Source organism: Ranitomeya variabilis, chromosome 4 (genome assembly GCF_051348905.1).
Source record: "Ranitomeya variabilis isolate aRanVar5 chromosome 4, aRanVar5.hap1, whole genome shotgun sequence".
In the NCBI taxonomy this organism is placed as follows: Eukaryota; Metazoa; Chordata; class Amphibia; order Anura; family Dendrobatidae; genus Ranitomeya; species Ranitomeya variabilis.
This window is the reverse complement of record NC_135235.1, coordinates 736,614,760-736,631,277: the sequence shown is the minus strand read 5'-3', so window position 1 is coordinate 736,631,277 and position 16,518 is coordinate 736,614,760. Positions and strand designations below refer to the sequence as shown.

At 56.6% G+C, this 16,518-nt stretch overlaps 1 protein-coding gene and 1 long non-coding RNA gene across 1 annotated transcript; both read right to left on the bottom strand.

The window, feature by feature from the left end:
• The window catches only part of LOC143768002 (uncharacterized), a 579,067-nt gene that overhangs the window by 351,076 nt on the left and 211,473 nt on the right, over positions 1 to 16,518 (bottom strand).
• LOC143768043 (uncharacterized) lies at positions 2,660 to 4,576 on the bottom strand. The gene is made up of 3 exons (XR_013213782.1): positions 4,317 to 4,576; positions 2,980 to 3,176; positions 2,660 to 2,814 (listed from the first exon to the last, which is right to left on the bottom strand). It is a non-coding gene; the product is annotated as an uncharacterized LOC143768043 (long non-coding RNA).

The following is a 16,518-nucleotide window of genomic DNA, read 5'->3' as shown; positions in this document are numbered from 1 at the left end:
CTGGAGAGCTGTCACACAGACCGCTCTCCAGCGACCAACGATGCCGAGGTCCCCGGGTAACCAGGGTAAACATCGGGTTGCTAAGCGCAGGGCCGCGCTTAGTAACCCGATGTTTACCCTGGTTACCAGCGTAAAATATAAGTACATACTTACATGCGTCCCCCGGCGTCCGCTTCCTGTAATGACTGAGCGCCGGCAGTAGCAGGGCACAGCGGTGACGTCACCGCTGTGCTGTGCTTTCACTTTCAATTTGCGGCGCTCAGTCAGTGTGGGAAGCGGACGCCGGGGGAAGCATGTGAGTATGTACTGTTTTTTTTTTTTTACATTTTACGCTGGTAACCAGGGTAAACATCGGGTTACTAAGCGCGGCCCTGCGCTTAGTAACCCGATGTTTACCCTGGTTACCAGTGTAAAATATCGCTGGTATGGTTGCTTTTGCTGTCAAACACGGCGATACACGGCGACCTAGCGACCAAATAATGTGCAGACCTTCTAGCAGCGACCAGCAATTTCACAGCGGGATTCTGATCGCTGCTGCGTGTCAAATACAGCGATATCGCTCCCTAGGACGCTGCAACGTCACAGATCGCTGGCGACGTTGCTTAGTGTGACGGTACCTTTAGTGTTTGAAAACACCTCATACACTTTATTGTTTGTAAACACCTCATACAGCAATGAGAGACACACCAAAAAAGGCAACATAAAAATGGTAAAAATAGTGTCTGACATTGCATATATGAGGTGTTTGAAGCACAAAATGTGTAGACGGCGCACGGCGGGACTTGCCGAGAAGTATACTGGAAAATAAGAACAAATATTGTATTCAAAAAAATAATTTTTATTGGGGGGTAACAGAAAAAAAAGGGGAAAAAAACTTAGGGGGTATCAACATCCGCTACCAGCGGTGAATGGTATGTGTGTGTTTTTGAACGGGGACGGGGAGAGGAAGAGGAGGAGGAGGAACCATAGTCAAGGAGGCTGGAAGGCAGGTCCAAACCCCCCGCAGGGTATACTGGGGAAACCGGATCATCTGTAGGGGAGGGAGGAGGCAACACAAGCCTTTGGTATTTTCTTGGTTGGCCCTGGCTGCTCCTGCTGTGGCTAGAGCCACGGCGAGATGTTGGTGTCTGTACTGGAGCAGCCAGAACCTCACTTTGTGCCTCTGTGTGTCTCCTCTTTCGTTTGTGTTTTTTTCCTCCTTCGGCAGCTCCCCCAGAAACACTCCTACGGGAGGATGAGGGCCTGGCAGGAGCAGGAGTCGGCGGCACACTGGTATGGTGCCTGTGGTGGCGTCGCTCGGCACGTGGACCTCGGTGGGGTGGCTGGAGTGACTCTGCAGCAGTAGTCGGAGTCATGCTAGCCAGCGACGGTACTACGGGCAGTGTCGCTGACTGCACGACCCGAGCCTGCTGCAGAGCCCTCACGTAGGAATTGTTGCAGGACTGCATCACCGAAATCTGGAGTTCCGGCGTAAGGTTTTCCACCATGCCTTTAGCAATTGAACTTAAAAAATGTTTGGCCGGATTCGAGAGCTCGGCTTCCACATTTTCAAGGCGCTTTTCGATACTGTCCAGACGACTGTCCATTTTATCGTTAAACGCCTTGAAACAGTTCTGGAAAACCGTGCTCAAGTGCATAAATTCGGGCATGGCTGGCCTGTCCGAGGCACGCTGGCGCTGTCGGGAATTCCCGAACGAAGGTGCGCCAGAGGCCTCGGGCAGGGGAAAACCTGATGGCCCGGCTGCCGGTTCTCCAGATGGTGGTGCAAGCCTGCTGTCGCTGTGGGAGGGCTGTGACGGGTCAGATGGCGATTCATGAAGGTCCGCTCCTGCGGGGCGAGCTCGCTGGAGGGTGCTGCTGTGTGTCCTGTGAAAAGATAAGGAAAAAATTAGTCTTCAATTAATAACCTATCACATACGCCAACTCCTGTAAAAAAATTAACATTACATGACACAACAAAACATTACAATCCCCTGTCTCTCAGTCTGTGTGGCCTATAATAAATTGCTGATTGTTATCGTCAAATGACCATTAGGGCTCACGATAATGATCATGGACATACCGACGGCAGAAAATGACTGTTCATTCCCGCTGCCAAAGGCAATGAATACCCCTGTCATTGTTTTAAAAAATTTTTGGTCAAAAAAAACTTTCTTGATGCCGCCTATGTCGCAAAAATAGTATAAAATTTAAGGTCAAGAAAAATTTTTAAAAAAACCAAAAAAAAAAACCCTGACTTTGCTGATCTGATCGCAGGAATGGCCATGACGTTAGGATCATGTGATCGAGACGTCATCATTATTCCTGCGATCAGAACTACCCTGACTCAGAACGTAACCTGTCATGGACTACAAGGACTCACGCTTAACCAAAAAAATGATGGGCTATATACCATTCCACTAGGGAAAAAGGATGGCCAATATGCTACGCTGACTGCATGGATGGGCAATACACTATGTGCCTGGGAAATATACTATGTGGATACGTGGCTAGAACGTGTACTATGTGGCTGCGATATAGTGGCCTGGCAATATACTATGTGTATGCGCAATGTACGTGGCTGGGCAATGTACTATGTGGCTGTGCAATATTATGTGTCTGGGCAATGTACAATGTGGCTGTGCAATATGCTATGTGGATTAAATACTTACTGTCGGCGGGTAAGGACCGGTCTTAAGAACTGCAGTGCCCTGCTGTACTTGTATGGCACCGACTTGGCCGCAGCAGCACCACTCCGAGCTTGCTCCTCCGCAGCACGGATCCCCTTATTGAAACGGTCCTTCATGGATCGCCATCTGGTCCTCAACTTTTTAACTGTGAATTCAAACAAAAAAAAGGTTACATATTTAGCATTTTAAAAGGATAAAACAACCGTGTGCGATGCAAAGTTTAGGCGTTGATCGCATCACATACGGTTGTGTTTATCCTGGCAAGATAGGTCATAACAGCGTATCAGCATGGCGTATCAGCAATACTCACCAAAGTTGCCTTTGTCCTTCGCTGAGGCACTGTCAAAGCCATCCCACAGTGACTTTGCCACCTCTGCCCACAAACGCCTCGACACCACCTGGTCCATGTGCCGGGGGTCACGGCTGTCCCACAACGGGCCACGCTCCTGGATGCTGGAGATCAGTAGGGTCCACATCAATACTCTCCATGTGGTCCCGTTGTGAAACCTAGAAAAATTAGAAAACAAAAAGGTTACAAATATGCAAATATTAACAACCACCAGCACCTGGCATGATTTGTACCTTTGCCCTATCCTTGGACATTTGATGTATGTATATTTATGTTTTCAACACCTGTATTTTGGAATGTTTGTGTGCAGGGAGTTCAACTTTATGTAAAGCCCCCGTCTCACATAGCGAGATCGCTAGCGAGATCGCTGCTGAGTCACAAGTTTTGTGACGCAACAGCGACCTCAGTAGCGATCTCGCTATGTGTGACACGTACCAGCGATCAGGCCCCTGCTGTGAGATCGCTGGTCGTGTCGGAATGGCCTGGACCTTTTTTTGGTCGTTGAGGTCCCGCTGACATCGCTGAATCGGTGTGTGTGACACCGATCCAGCGATGTCTTCACTGGTAACCAGGGTAAACATCAGGTTACTAAGCGCAGGGCCGCGCTTAGTAACCCGATGTTTACCCTGGTTACCAGCGTAAATGTAAAAAAACAAACAGTACATACTCACCATCTGATGTCCGTCAGGTCCCTTGCCGTCTGCTTCCTGCTCTGACTGTCTGCAGCCGTACAGTGAGAGCACAGCACAGCAGTGACGTCACCGCTGCGCTCTGCTCTCACTGTACGGCGGCACTGTCAGAGAACAGGAAGCAGACGGCAAGGGACCTGACGGACATCAGATGGTGAGTATGTACTGTTTGTTTTTTTACATTTACGCTGGTAACCAGGGTAAACATTGGGTTACTAAGCGCGGCCCTGCACTTAGTAACCCGATGTTTACCCTGGTTACCCGGGTGCTGCAGGGGGACTTTGGCATCGTTGAAGACAGTTTCAACGATGCCGAAGTCGTTCCCCTGATCGTTGGTCGCTGGAGAGAGCTGTCTGTGTGACAGCTCCCCAGTGACCACACAACGACTTACCAACGATCACGGCCAGGTCGTATCGCTGGTCGTGATCGTTGGTAAATCGCTATGTGAGACGGGGCCTTTACCTTCCCCCAATACTTGCTGCCCTGAAAAGCTATAATGTAATTAAACTTAGTAAACATCCCTAGTGAAAACAGGATGCTCCTCAAATGTAATGTTCCTCACAGCAGGATGCTACTCAAAAAAAAAGATCCCAAAAAATATATACTCACTCGCCGGCCTGACGCAACACCTTGGCCCCGACCTCGCTGCTCCCGCTGACTGCCTTCCCCCTCCTCACTTGAAGAAGCCTGTAAAAATTGTATACAAAAATTATTGTCAATGGTACAAATAGCAGCGAATATTAAGCAACTGGACATAATTACTCACCGCACTCCCCCTCGCCGATTGCCTATGTTCACACTCTGACTCACTCGTCATTCTTGCAAGTTTGTTCTGCAATGAAAAAATGAGCAAAAAATCACATCCAAAGCTAACAATAAAATTGGCATAAAAAATTAAAACAAGCACAATTGACTGTTGACTGATAGATATGGGAATGCAAACTGAAAAAGCGACACCACAACGCCATACATTGCAAGAGAACACAATAGAAGAAACAATACAAGAATAGACACAAACAAAATTTTTTACAACAAAAGACACCAATGTCCAAATTTTTAAATATGAAAAAACTGTACAGGGAAAAAAAAGGCACAATGAAATAGCAAACTGCACGTCATACTTTACAATAGCAACAAGACATGATCCAAAACAACACCATCTGGTGACATCTACCACAGAAATACATCTGGAAAAGGAGAAAAATACCATTCTAGATAATAAGCAATAAACATTACGGGACAACCGCTGTTAAAAATACAGCAACCCAAAATATAAACCATAAAATAGAAAAGAAAACACATGAAATTTTACATAGAAAAATGGCCACACCAAAAAAAAAAAAAAAATTATACTACACACTTGGCAATGCAAACAGGCAAGGAAGGAGATATATGCCATACGGAAAACGACGTAAAACCATCAGAGATAACAAAAACAAAAAACAAAAAGGGAAAATACAATTGAAAATAGAATGGCATATAGCCGCACGGAACAATACACTACAAATGAAACATCATAAATGTAGCCCCCCCACCAGCAAGAAAAGACAACCAAGGAAAGAAAAAGAAAATGCCAACAGCATAATAAAACACAGCAAGACATGAGCCAAGAAAACGCCATACGGTTACCCCCAACAATAGAAACCAGAAAAAGACATGCACCAGAAATTTAACAATAAAAAATCTGCCAAAAAAAATACATTGAACAACCGCATGACACCAGAACAACCAAAAATCCATTAAAACCAATCCTAAACCAAGCAAGGCCGAAGACAAGAAACGCCAGCATATAACGCCAGAAGTACATCAAAACCAGATTAAAAAACACAATTTTTCACTAACAACCCACAGTGCCATAACCGTACAATATCACAGACCAAAAATCAAAAAATAAAACACATAATAAAAAATATTCAAGAGAAATATATACTTACAGGTTTGTAGCAGATTCTCCTCACAGTCTGGTCAGCACTGAATAGCCTTGTGAAAGACAATGCCAAACCCCTTTTTTATATATATAGTGCTTTTTTTAAGTGTCTAGACAAAGTCTAGACAATGTTTTGCATTTTTTATTGGAAAACGCATGCGTCGTACAACGCACCAAGACGCAAGTACTTGCGTCGTCTGCGTTGTCAATGCAAGTCAATGGGAAAAAAAGCGCATCGACGACGCAAACACGACGCAAACACGACGCATGCGTTTTTGAAAAAGTCTGCGCCGCCCAAAAAATGCAACATGTTGCGTTTGCCGCGCCCTGACAGGTGCGCCCTAACGCCGCATGCGGCGTACAACGCACCAAAACGCATGACAACGCATGTACATGCTGCGCCATGCGGCCCCAATGTTAAAGATAGGGCCGCACGACGCATGCGTTTTGTTGCGGCGACGACGCTGCGGCGCACAACGCAAATGTGAACGTAGCCTTAGCAGCGCTCCCTAGTGGTATTACTCGCCTCTGCTGCGTGTATATGTTCAGTGTTGTGTACAGCGCCCTCTATTGGTATCACACACTTGTGATGTGTATGTTCTGTGTTGTTAGCAGCGCTCCCTAGTGGTATTTCTCGCCTCTGCTGTGTATATGTTCAGTGTTGTATACAGCGCCCTCTATTGGTATCACACACTTGTGATGTGTATGTTCTGTGTTGTTAGCAGCGCTCCCTAGTGGTATTAGGCTACGTTCACATTTGCGTTGTGCGCCGCAGCGTCGTCGCCGCACCAAAACGCATGCGTCGTGCGGCCCTATCTTTAACATTGGGGCCGCATGGCGCCGCATGTACATGCGTTGTCATGCGTTTTGGTGCGTCGTACGCCGCATGCGGCGTTAGGGCGCACCTGTCAGGGCGCGGCAAACGCAACATGTTGCATTTTTTTTGCGGCGCCGACTTTTTAAAAAACGCATGCGTCGTGTTTGCGTCGCTTTTGCGTCGTCGATGCGCCTTTTTCCCATTGATTTGCATTGACAACGCAGACGACGCAAGTACTTGCGTCGTGGTGCGTTGTACGACGCATGCGTTTTCCAAAAAAATTGCAAAAATTGTCTAGACTTTGGGGGGGCGCATGCGGCGCAAAACGCTGCGTTTTTTGTTCATAACGCAACTGCGTTTTTGTTTGCGTTGTGCGTTGCGGCGCCGACGCTGCGGCGCACAACGCAAATGTGAACGTAGCCTTAGGCTACGTTCACATTTGCGGTCAGCGCCGCAGCGTCGGGCGCCGCAGCGGCGCCGCATGCGTCATGCGCCCCTATATTTAATATTGGGGCGCATGGACATGCGTTGTGCTGCGTTTTGCGCCGCATGGCCGCAAGCGTTGGACGCAAGAAACGCTTCAAGTTGCATTTTTTTTGCGTCCAACTTTCGGCCAAAAAGGACGCTTGCGGCGCAAAACGCAGCGTTTTAGCGTGCGTTTTGCCGCGTGTTTTGTTTGCGTTGTGCGCTGCGGCGCCGACGCTGCGGCGCACAACGCAAATCTAAAGGTAGCCTACTCGCCTCTGCTGCGTGTATATGTTCAGTGTTGTATACAGCGCCCTCTATTGGTATCACACGCTTGTGATGTGTATGTTCTTTGTTGTTAGCAGCGCTCCCTAGTGGTATTTCTCGCCTCTGCTGTGAATGTGTTCAGTGTTGTATACAGCGCCCTCTATTGGTATCACACACTTGTGATGTGTATGTTCTGTGTTGTTAGCAGCGCTCCCTAGTGGTACAGGTAGCCTTCTCGCCTCTGCTGCATGTATATGTTCAGTGTTGTATAGAGCGCCCTCTATTGGTATCACACGCTTGTGATGTGTATGTTCTTTGTTGTTAGCAGCGCTCCCTAGTGGTATTTCTCGCCTCTGCTGTGTGTATATGTTCAGTGTTGTATACAGCGCCCTCTATTGGTATCACACACTTGTGATGTGTATGTTCTGTGTTGTTAGCAGCGCTCCCTAGTGGTAAGGCTGAGGCTAAATCCAAGTCGGCTAAAGGACCTCTGCCCATGTGACCGGAAGGGGCGGCGCCTCTTCCTCCATAGAACAGACAGAGCACACACGAGGAAGCTGTGGATATCATGGCGGGATTTCGTGCAGGATTTGCCTCTTCCTCCATAGAGCAGAGCAGACAGGAGGAGGCTGTGGATGTCATGGCTGGATTTTGTGCAAGAATTGGGGTATTTTGGGGTCATTTTCCAAAGTCACAATAAGGTAAGTGGGAGTCTGCCTGGTGAGAATGGGGCGATGTTGCTTGCATGGGGCTGCCTGGTGAGAATGGGGTGATGTTGCTTGCATGGGGCTGCCTGGGGAGAATGGGGTGATGTTGCTTGCATGGGGCTGCCTGGGGAGAATGGGGTGATGTTGCTTGCATGGGGCTGCCTGGGGAGAATGGGGTGATGTTGCTTGCATGGGGCTGCTGGGGAGAATGGGGTGATGTTTCTTGCATGGGTCTGCCTGGGGAGAATGGGGTGATGCTTGCATGGGGCTGCATGTGCATGCTGGACGGGGAGGTCTGCCTGGGGAGAATGGGGTGATGTTGCTTGCATGGGGCTGCCTGGGGAGATGCTTGCATGGGGCTGCCTGGGGAGAATGGGGCGATGTTGCTTGCATGGGGCTGCCTGGGGAGAATGGGGCGATGTTGTTTGCATGGGACTGCGTGCTGGAGGGGCCTGCCTGGGGAAGGGTGACTGCATGCTGGGGGTCTCAGTGGGAAGGGGGTCATGTTCCTTGCTAGCGGTGCTGGGTGTCTGTTGGGAAGGGGGTCATGTTGCCTGCGTGGGGGATCTGCGTGCATGGGGGTCTACCTGCAGAATGGGGCTGATGTTACTCGCATGGGTCTGTGTGGTGTGGGGGGCTGATGTCACGTGCTGTGCAGGTCAGTGTGTGTGATGTCACTTGCGGTGGGGGGTGCAGGGAAGTATAGTGCTACGTGTGTGGGGGCGAACAGGGGAGGGGATGAATGATGATGGAGATCTGAGGGATTGATATTACTTGGCATGAGAATCTCTGCCTGGTGGTGAGGAGTCGGTCCTGTTAATATTATTAATATTATTGGGGACACATGCTGTCAGGTTGATGACTGACCTATGACCTCTGGGAGCGAAACAGCTTTACACCAATGTCTCCAGGTCCCAGGCTTTATCCTCCCCTCACACTCTGTGCTGGTCAGTATTAGCCCGGTGGCCACTGGTGTCAGCCACTACTTGTATCCAGTTTTCTGCATGATTTTTTTTTCTGTTTTATTCTAGGTATTCTGACTTTTCCCCATCCTGTGCCCCCCAGTGCAGTGACCTCCCTGCAGATGTCATTACATCACTGGACTTCTTTTCACCAAGTGGAATGGCGGTGCCCCCGCAATCCATGTCAGGACCCAAAGGGATGACACTGTGGGCGTCTGATAATGTCAGATAGATGAGTATAATTACTAAAAAAAAATCCGTTTCTCTCTCGGTCCGCTCTCCCTCTGCCTCTCGGTCCGCTCTCCCTCTGCCTCTTGGTCCGCTCTCCCTCTGCCTCTCGGTCCGCTCTCCCTCTGCCTCTCGGTCCGCTCTCCCTCTCGGTCCGCTCTGCCTCTGCCTCTCGGTCCGCTCTGCCTCTGCCTCTCGGTCCGCTCTGCCTCTGCCTCTCGGTCCGCTCTGCCTCTGCCTCTCGGTCCGCTCTGCCTCTGCCTCTCGGTCCGCTCTGCCTCTGCCTCTCGGTCCGCTCTGCCTCTCGGTCCGCTCTGCCTCTCTGCCTCTCGGTCCGCTCTGCCTCTCGGTCCGCTCTGCCTCTCTGCCTCTCGGTCCGCTCTGCCTCTCTGCCTCTCGGTCCGCTCTGCCTCTCTGCCTCTCGGTCCGCTCTGCCTCTCGGTCCGCTCTGCTTCTCGGTCCGCTCTGCCTCTCGGTCCGCTCTGCCTCTCTGTCCGCTCTGCCTCTCGGTCCGCTCTGCCTCTCTGCCTCTCGGTCCGCTCTGCCTCTCTGCCTCTCGGTCCGCTCTGCCTCTCGGTCCGCTCTGCCTCTCGGTCCGCTCTGCCTCTCGGTCCGCTCTGCCTCTCGGTCCGCTCTGCCTCTCGGTCCGCTCTGCCTCTCGGTCCGCTCTGCCTCTCGGTCCGCTCTGCCTCTCGGTCCGCTCTGCCTCTCTGCCTCTCGGTCCGCTCTGCCTCTCTGCCTCTCGGTCCGCTCTGCCTCTCGGTCCGCTCTGCCTCTCGGTCCGCTCTGCCTCTCGGTCCGCTCTGCCTCTCGGTCCGCTCTGCCTCTCGGTCCGCTCTGCCTCTCGGTCCGCTCTGCCTCTCTGCCTCTCGGTCCGCTCTGCCTCTCTGTCCGCTCTGCCTCTCTGTCCGCTCTGCCTCTCGGTCCGCTCTGCCTCTCGGTCCGCTCTGCCTCTCGGTCCGCTCTGCCTCTCGGTCCGCTCTGCCTCTCGGTCCGCTCTGCCTCTCGGTCCGCTCTGCCTCTCGGTCCGCTCTGCCTCTCGGTCCGCTCTGCCTCTCTGCCTCTCGGTCCGCTCTGCCTCTCGGTCCGCTCTGCCTCTCGGTCCGCTCTGCCTCTCTGCCTCTCGGTCCGCTCTGCCTCTCTGCCTCTCGGTCCGCTCTGCCTCTCTGCCTCTCGGTCCGCTCTGCCTCTCTGCCTCTCGGTCCGCTCTGCCTCTCGGTCCGCTCTGCCTCTCGGTCCGCTCTGCCTCTCGGTCCGCTCTGCCTCTCGGTCCGCTCTGCCTCTCGGTCCGCTCTGCCTCTCGGTCCGCTCTGCCTCTCGGTCCGCTCTGCCTCTCGGTCCGCTCTGCCTCTCGGTCCGCTCTGCCTCTCGGTACACTCTGCCTCTCGGTCCGCTCTGCCTCTCGGTCCGCTCTGCCTCTCGGTCCGCTCGGGCCTCTCTGCCTCTCGGTCCGCTCTGCCTCTCGGTCCGCTCTGCCTCTCTGCCTCTCGGTCCGCTCTGCCTCTCTGCCTCTCGGTCCGCTCTGCCTCTCTGCCTCTCGGTCCGCTCTGCCTCTCTGCCTCTCGGTCCGCTCTGCCTCTCTGCCTCTCGGTCCGCTCTGCCTCTCTGCCTCTCGGTCCGCTCTGCCTCTCTGCCTCTCGGTCCGCTCTGCCTCTCTGCCTCTCGGTCCGCTCTGCCTCTCTGCCTCTCGGTCCGCTCTGCCTCTCGGTCCGCTCTGCCTCTCGGTCCTCTCTGCCTCTCGGTCCGCTCTGCCTCTCTGCCTCTCGGTCCGCTCTGCCTCTCTGCCTCTCGGTCCGCTCTGTGTTGTGAAATTGGATTTTGGGCTCCCCCGGTGGCCACTGGTGGAATTGAACTTGTGTGCATCATCCTCTCTGTTCACCTGTTCCCATCAGGATGTGGGAGTCGCTATTTAACCTTGCTCCTCTGTCATTTCCATGCCGGTCAACATTGTAATCAGAAGCCTTTCTGTGCATGTTCCTGCTTCTAGACAACTCCCAGCTAAGTCTGACTTTTGTCCTTGTTTGTTTTTTGCATTTTGTTCCAGTTCACAGCTGCAGTTTCGTTTCTGTGTCTGGAAAGCTCTTGTGATCTGAAATTGCCACTCTGATGTTATGAGTTAATACTAGAGTCTTAAAGTAATTTCAGGATGGTGTTTTGATAGGGTTTTCAGCTGACCATGAAAGTGCCCTTTCTGTCTTCCTGCTATCTAGTAAGCGGACCTCGTTTTTGCTAAACCTATTTTCATACTACGTTTGTCATTTTCATCTAAAATCACCGCCAATATATGTGGGGGCCTCTGTCTGCCTTTCGGGGAAATTTCTCTAGAGGTGAGCCAGGACTGTATTTTCCTCTGCTAGGATTAGTTAGTCCTCCGGCTGGCGCTGAGCGTCTAGGGATAAAACGTAGGCACGCTACCCGGCTACTGTTAGTTGTGCGGCAGGTTTAGTTCATGGTCAGTTTTAGTTTCCATCCTTCCAAGAGCTAGTTCTTATGTATGCAGGGCTATGTTCTCTTGCCATTGAGAACCATAACAGCTCTGCCTCTCGGTCCGCTCTGCCTCTCTGTCCGCTCTGCCTCTCGGTCCTCTCTGCCTCTCGGTCCGCTCTGCCTCTCTGCCTCTCGGTCCGCTCTGCCTCTCTGCCTCTCGGTCCGCTCTGCCTCTCTGCCTCTCGGTCCGCTCTGCCTCTCGGTCCGCTCTCCCTCTGCCTCTCAGTCCGCTCTCCCTCTCGGTCCGCTCTCCCTCTGCCTCTCGGTCCGCTCTCCCTCTGCCTCTCGGTCCGCTCTCCCTCTGCCTCTCGGTCCGCTCTCCCTCTGCCTCTCGGTCCGCTCTCCCTCTGCCTCTCGGTCCGCTCTCCCTCTGCCTCTCGGTCCGCTCTCCCTCTGCCTCTCGGTCCGCTCTCCCTCTGCCTCTCGGTCCGCTCTCCCTCTGCCTCTCGGTCCGCTCTCCCTCTGCCTCTCGGTCCGCTCTCCCTCTGCCTCTCGGTCCGCTCTCCCTCTGCCTCTCGGTCCGCTCTCCCTCTGCCTCTCGGTCCGCTCTCCCTCTGCCTCTCGGTCCGCTCTGCCTCTCGGTCCGCTCTGCCTCTGCCTCTTGGTCCGCTCTGCCTCTGCCTCTCGGTCCGCTCTGCCTCTGCCTCTCGGTCCGCTCTGCCTCTGCCTCTCGGTCCGCTCTGCCTCTCGGTCCGCTCTGCCTCTCGGTCCGCTCTGCCTCTCGGTCCGCTCTGCCTCTCGGTCCGCTCTGCCTCTCGGTCCTCTCTGCCTCTCTGCCTCTCGGTCCGCTCTGCCTCTCTGCCTCTCGGTCCGCTCTGCCTCTCTGCCTCTCGGTCCGCTCTGCCTCTCGGTCCGCTCTGCCTCTCTGCCTCTCGGTCCTCTCTGCCTCTCGGTCCTCTCTGCCTCTCGGTCCTCTCTGCCTCTCGGTCCTCTCTGCCTCTCGGTCCTCTCTGCCTCTCGGTCCGCTCTGCCTCTCGGTCCGCTCTGCCTCTCGGTCCGCTCTGCCTCTCGGTCCGCTCTGCCTCTCGGTCCGCTCTGCCTCTCGGTCCGCTCTGCCTCTCGGTCCGCTCTGCCTCTCGGTCCGCTCTGCCTCTCGGTCCGCTCTGCCTCTCTGCCTCTCGGTCCGCTCTGCCTCTCTGCCTCTCGGTCCGCTCTGCCTCTCTGCCTCTCGGTCCGCTCTGCCTCTCTGCCTCTCGGTCCGCTCTGCCTCTCTGCCTCTCGGTCCGCTCTGCCTCTCTGCCTCTCGGTCCGCTCTGCCTCTCTGCCTCTCGGTCCGCTCTGCCTCTCTGCCTCTCGGTCCGCTCTGCCTCTCTGCCTCTCGGTCCGCTCTGCCTCTCTGCCTCTCGGTCCGCTCTGCCTCTCTGCCTCTCGGTCCGCTCTGCCTCTCTGCCTCTCGGTCCGCTCTGCCTCTCTGCCTCTCGGTCCGCTCTGCCTCTCTGCCTCTCGGTCCGCTCTGCCTCTCGGTCCGCTCTGCCTCTCGGTCCGCTCTGCCTCTCTGCCTCTCGGTCCGCTCTGCCTCTCGGTCCGCTCTGCCTCTCTGCCTCTCGGTCCGCTCTGCCTCTCGGTCCGCTCTGCCTCTCGGTCCGCTCTGCCTCTCGGTCCGCTCTGCCTCTCGGTCCGCTCTGCCTCTCGGTCCGCTCTGCCTCTCGGTCCGCTCTGCCTCTCGGTCCGCTCTGCCTCTCGGTCCGCTCTGCCTCTCGGTCCGCTCTGCCTCTCGGTCCGCTCTGCCTCTCGGTCCGCTCTGCCTCTCGGTCCGCTCTGCCTCTCTGCCTCTCGGTCCGCTCTGCCTCTCGGTCCGCTCTGCCTCTCGGTCCGCTCTGCCTCTCGGTCCGCTCTGCCTCTCGGTCCGCTCTGCCTCTCGGTCCGCTCTGCCTCTCGGTCCGCTCTGCCTCTCGGTCCGCTCTGCCGCTCTGCCTCTCGGTCCGCTCTGCCTCTCGGTCCGCTCTGCCTCTCGGTCCGCTCTGCCTCTCGGTCCGCTCTGCCTCTCGGTCCGCTCTGCCTCTCGGTCCGCTCTGCCTCTCGGTCCGCTCTGCCTCTCTGCCCGCTCTGCCTCTCTGCCTCTCGGTCCGCTCTGCCTCTCTGCCTCTCGGTCCGCTCTGCCTCTCGGTCCGCTCTGCCTCTCGGTCCGCTCTGCCTCTCGGTCCGCTCTGCCTCTCGGTCCGCTCTGCCTCTCGGTCCGCTCTGCCTCTCGGTCCGCTCTGCCTCTCGGTCCGCTCTGCCTCTCGGTCCGCTCTGCCTCTCGGTCCGCTCTGCCTCTCGGTCCGCTCTGCCTCTCGGTCCGCTCTGCCTCTCGGTCCGCTCTGCCTCTCGGTCCGCTCTGCCTCTCGGTCCGCTCTGCCTCTCGGTCCGCTCTGCCTCTCTGCCCGCTCTGCCTCTCTGCCCGCTCTGCCTCTCTGCCTCTCGGTCCGCTCTGCCTCTCTGCCTCTCGGTCCGCTCTGCCTCTCGGTCCGCTCTGCCTCTCTGCCTCTCGGTCCGCTCTGCCTCTCGGTCCTCTCTGCCTCTCGGTCCGCTCTGCCTCTCGGTCCGCTCTGCCTCTCGGTCCGCTCTGCCTCTCGGTCCGCTCTGCCTCTCGGTCCGCTCTGCCTCTCGGTCCGCTCTGCCTCTCGGTCCGCTCTGCCTCTCGGTCCGCTCTGCCTCTCGGTCCGCTCTGCCTCTCGGTCCGCTCTGCCTCTCGGTCCGCTCTGCCTCTCGGTCCGCTCTGCCTCTCGGTCCGCTCTGCCTCTCGGTCCGCTCTGCCTCTCGGTCCGCTCTGCCTCTCGGTCCGCTCTGCCTCTCGGTCCGCTCTGCCTCTCTGCCTCTCGGTCCGCTCTGCCTCTCTGCCTCTCGGTCCGCTCTGCCTCTCGGTCCGCTCTGCCTCTCTGCCTCTCAGTCCGCTCTGCCTCTCGGTCCGCTCTGCCTCTCGGTCCTCTCTGCCTCTCGGTCCGCTCTGCCTCTCGGTCCGCTCTGCCTCTCGGTCCGCTCTGCCTCTCGGTCCGCTCTGCCTCTCGGTCCGCTCTGCCTCTCGGTCCGCTCTGCCTCTCGGTCCGCTCTGCCTCTCGGTCCGCTCTGCCTCTCGGTCCGCTCTGCCTCTCGGTCCGCTCTGCCTCTCGGTCCGCTCTGCCTCTCGGTCCGCTCTGCCTCTCGGTCCGCTCTGCCTCTCGGTCCGCTCTGCCTCTCGGTCCGCTCTGCCTCTCGGTCCGCTCTGCCTCTCGGTCCGCTCTGCCTCTCGGTCCGCTCTGCCTCTCGGTCCGCTCTGCCTCTCGGTCCGCTCTGCCTCTCGGTCCGCTCTGCCTCTCGGTCCGCTCTGCCTCTCTGCCTCTCTGTCCGCTCTGCCTCTCGGTCCGCTCTGCCTCTCGGTCCGCTCTGCCTCTCGGTCCGCTCTGCCTCTCTGCCCCCTCTGCCTCTCTGCCTCTCGGTCCCCTCTGCCTCTCTGCCTCTCGGTCCGCTCTGCCTCTCGGTCCGCTCTGCCTCTCGGTCCGCTCTGCCTCTCGGTCCGCTCTGCCTCTCGGTCCGCTCTGCCTCTCGGTCCGCTCTGCCTCTCGGTCCGCTCTGCCTCTCTGCCTCTCGGTCCGCTCTGCCTCTCGGTCCGCTCTGCCTCTCGGTCCGCTCTGCCTCTCGGTCCGCTCTGCCTCTCGGTCCGCTCTGCCTCTCGGTCCGCTCTGCCTCTCGGTCCGCTCTGCCTCTCGGTCCGCTCTGCCTCTCGGTCCGCTCTGCCTCTCGGTCCGCTCTGCCTCTCGGTCCGCTCTGCCGCTCTGCCTCTCGGTCCGCTCTGCCGCTCTGCCTCTCGGTCCGCTCTGCCTCTCGGTCCGCTCTGCCTCTCTGCCTCTCGGTCCGCTCTGCCTCTCTGCCTCTCGGTCCGCTCTGCCTCTCTGCCTCTCGGTCCGCTCTGCCTCTCTGCCTCTCGGTCCTCTCTGCCTCTCGGTCTGCTCTGCCTCTCTGCCTCTCGGTCCGCTCTGCCTCTCTGCCTCTCGGTCCGCTCTGCCTCTCGGTCCGCTCTGCCTCTCGGTCCGCTCTGCCTCTCGGTCCGCTCTGCCTCTCGGTCCGCTCTGCCTCTCGGTCCGCTCTGCCTCTCTGCCTCTCGGTCCGCTCTGCCTCTCTGCCTCTCGGTCCGCTCTGCCTCTCTGCCTCTCGGTCCGCTCTGCCTCTCGGTCCGCTCTGCCTCTCGGTCCGCTCTGCCTCTCGGTCCGCTCTGCCTCTCTGCCTCTCGGTCCGCTCTGCCTCTCGGTCCGCTCTGCCTCTCGGTCCGCTCTGCCTCTCGGTCCGCTCTGCCTCTCGGTCCGCTCTGCCTCTCGGTCCGCTCTGCCTCTCGGTCCGCTCTGCCTCTCGGTCCGCTCTGCCTCTCGGTCCGCTCTGCCTCTCTGCCTCTCGGTCCGCTCTGCCTCTCTGCCTCTCGGTCCGCTCTGCCTCTCGGTCCGCTCTGCCTCTCGGTCCGCTCTGCCTCTCGGTCCGCTCTGCCTCTCGGTCCGCTCTGCCTCTCTGCCTCTCGGTCCGCTCTGCCTCTCTGCCTCTCGGTCCGCTCTGCCTCTCTGCCTCTCGGTCCTCTCTGCCTCTCGGTCCGCTCTGCCCCTCTGCCTCTCGGTCCGCTCTGCCTCTCTGCCTCTCGGTCCGCTCTGCCTCTCGGTCCGCTCTGCCTCTCTGCCTCTCGGTCCGCTCTGCCTCTCTGCCTCTCGGTCCGCTCTGCCTCTCGGTCCGCTCTGCCTCTCTGCCTCTCGGTCCGCTCTGCCTCTCTGCCTCTCGGTCCGCTCTGCCTCTCGGTCCGCTCTGCCTCTCGGTCCGCTCTGCCTCTCTGCCTCTCGGTCCGCTCTGCCTCTCTGCCTCTCGGTCCGCTCTGGCTCTCTGCCTCTCGGTCCGCTCTGCCTCCGTCTTTGTGTTAAAGGGAACCTGTCACCCCCAAAATCGATGGTGAGGTAAGCCCACCAGCGTCAGGGGCTTATCTACAGCATTCTGTAATGCTGTAGTTAAGCCTCCAATG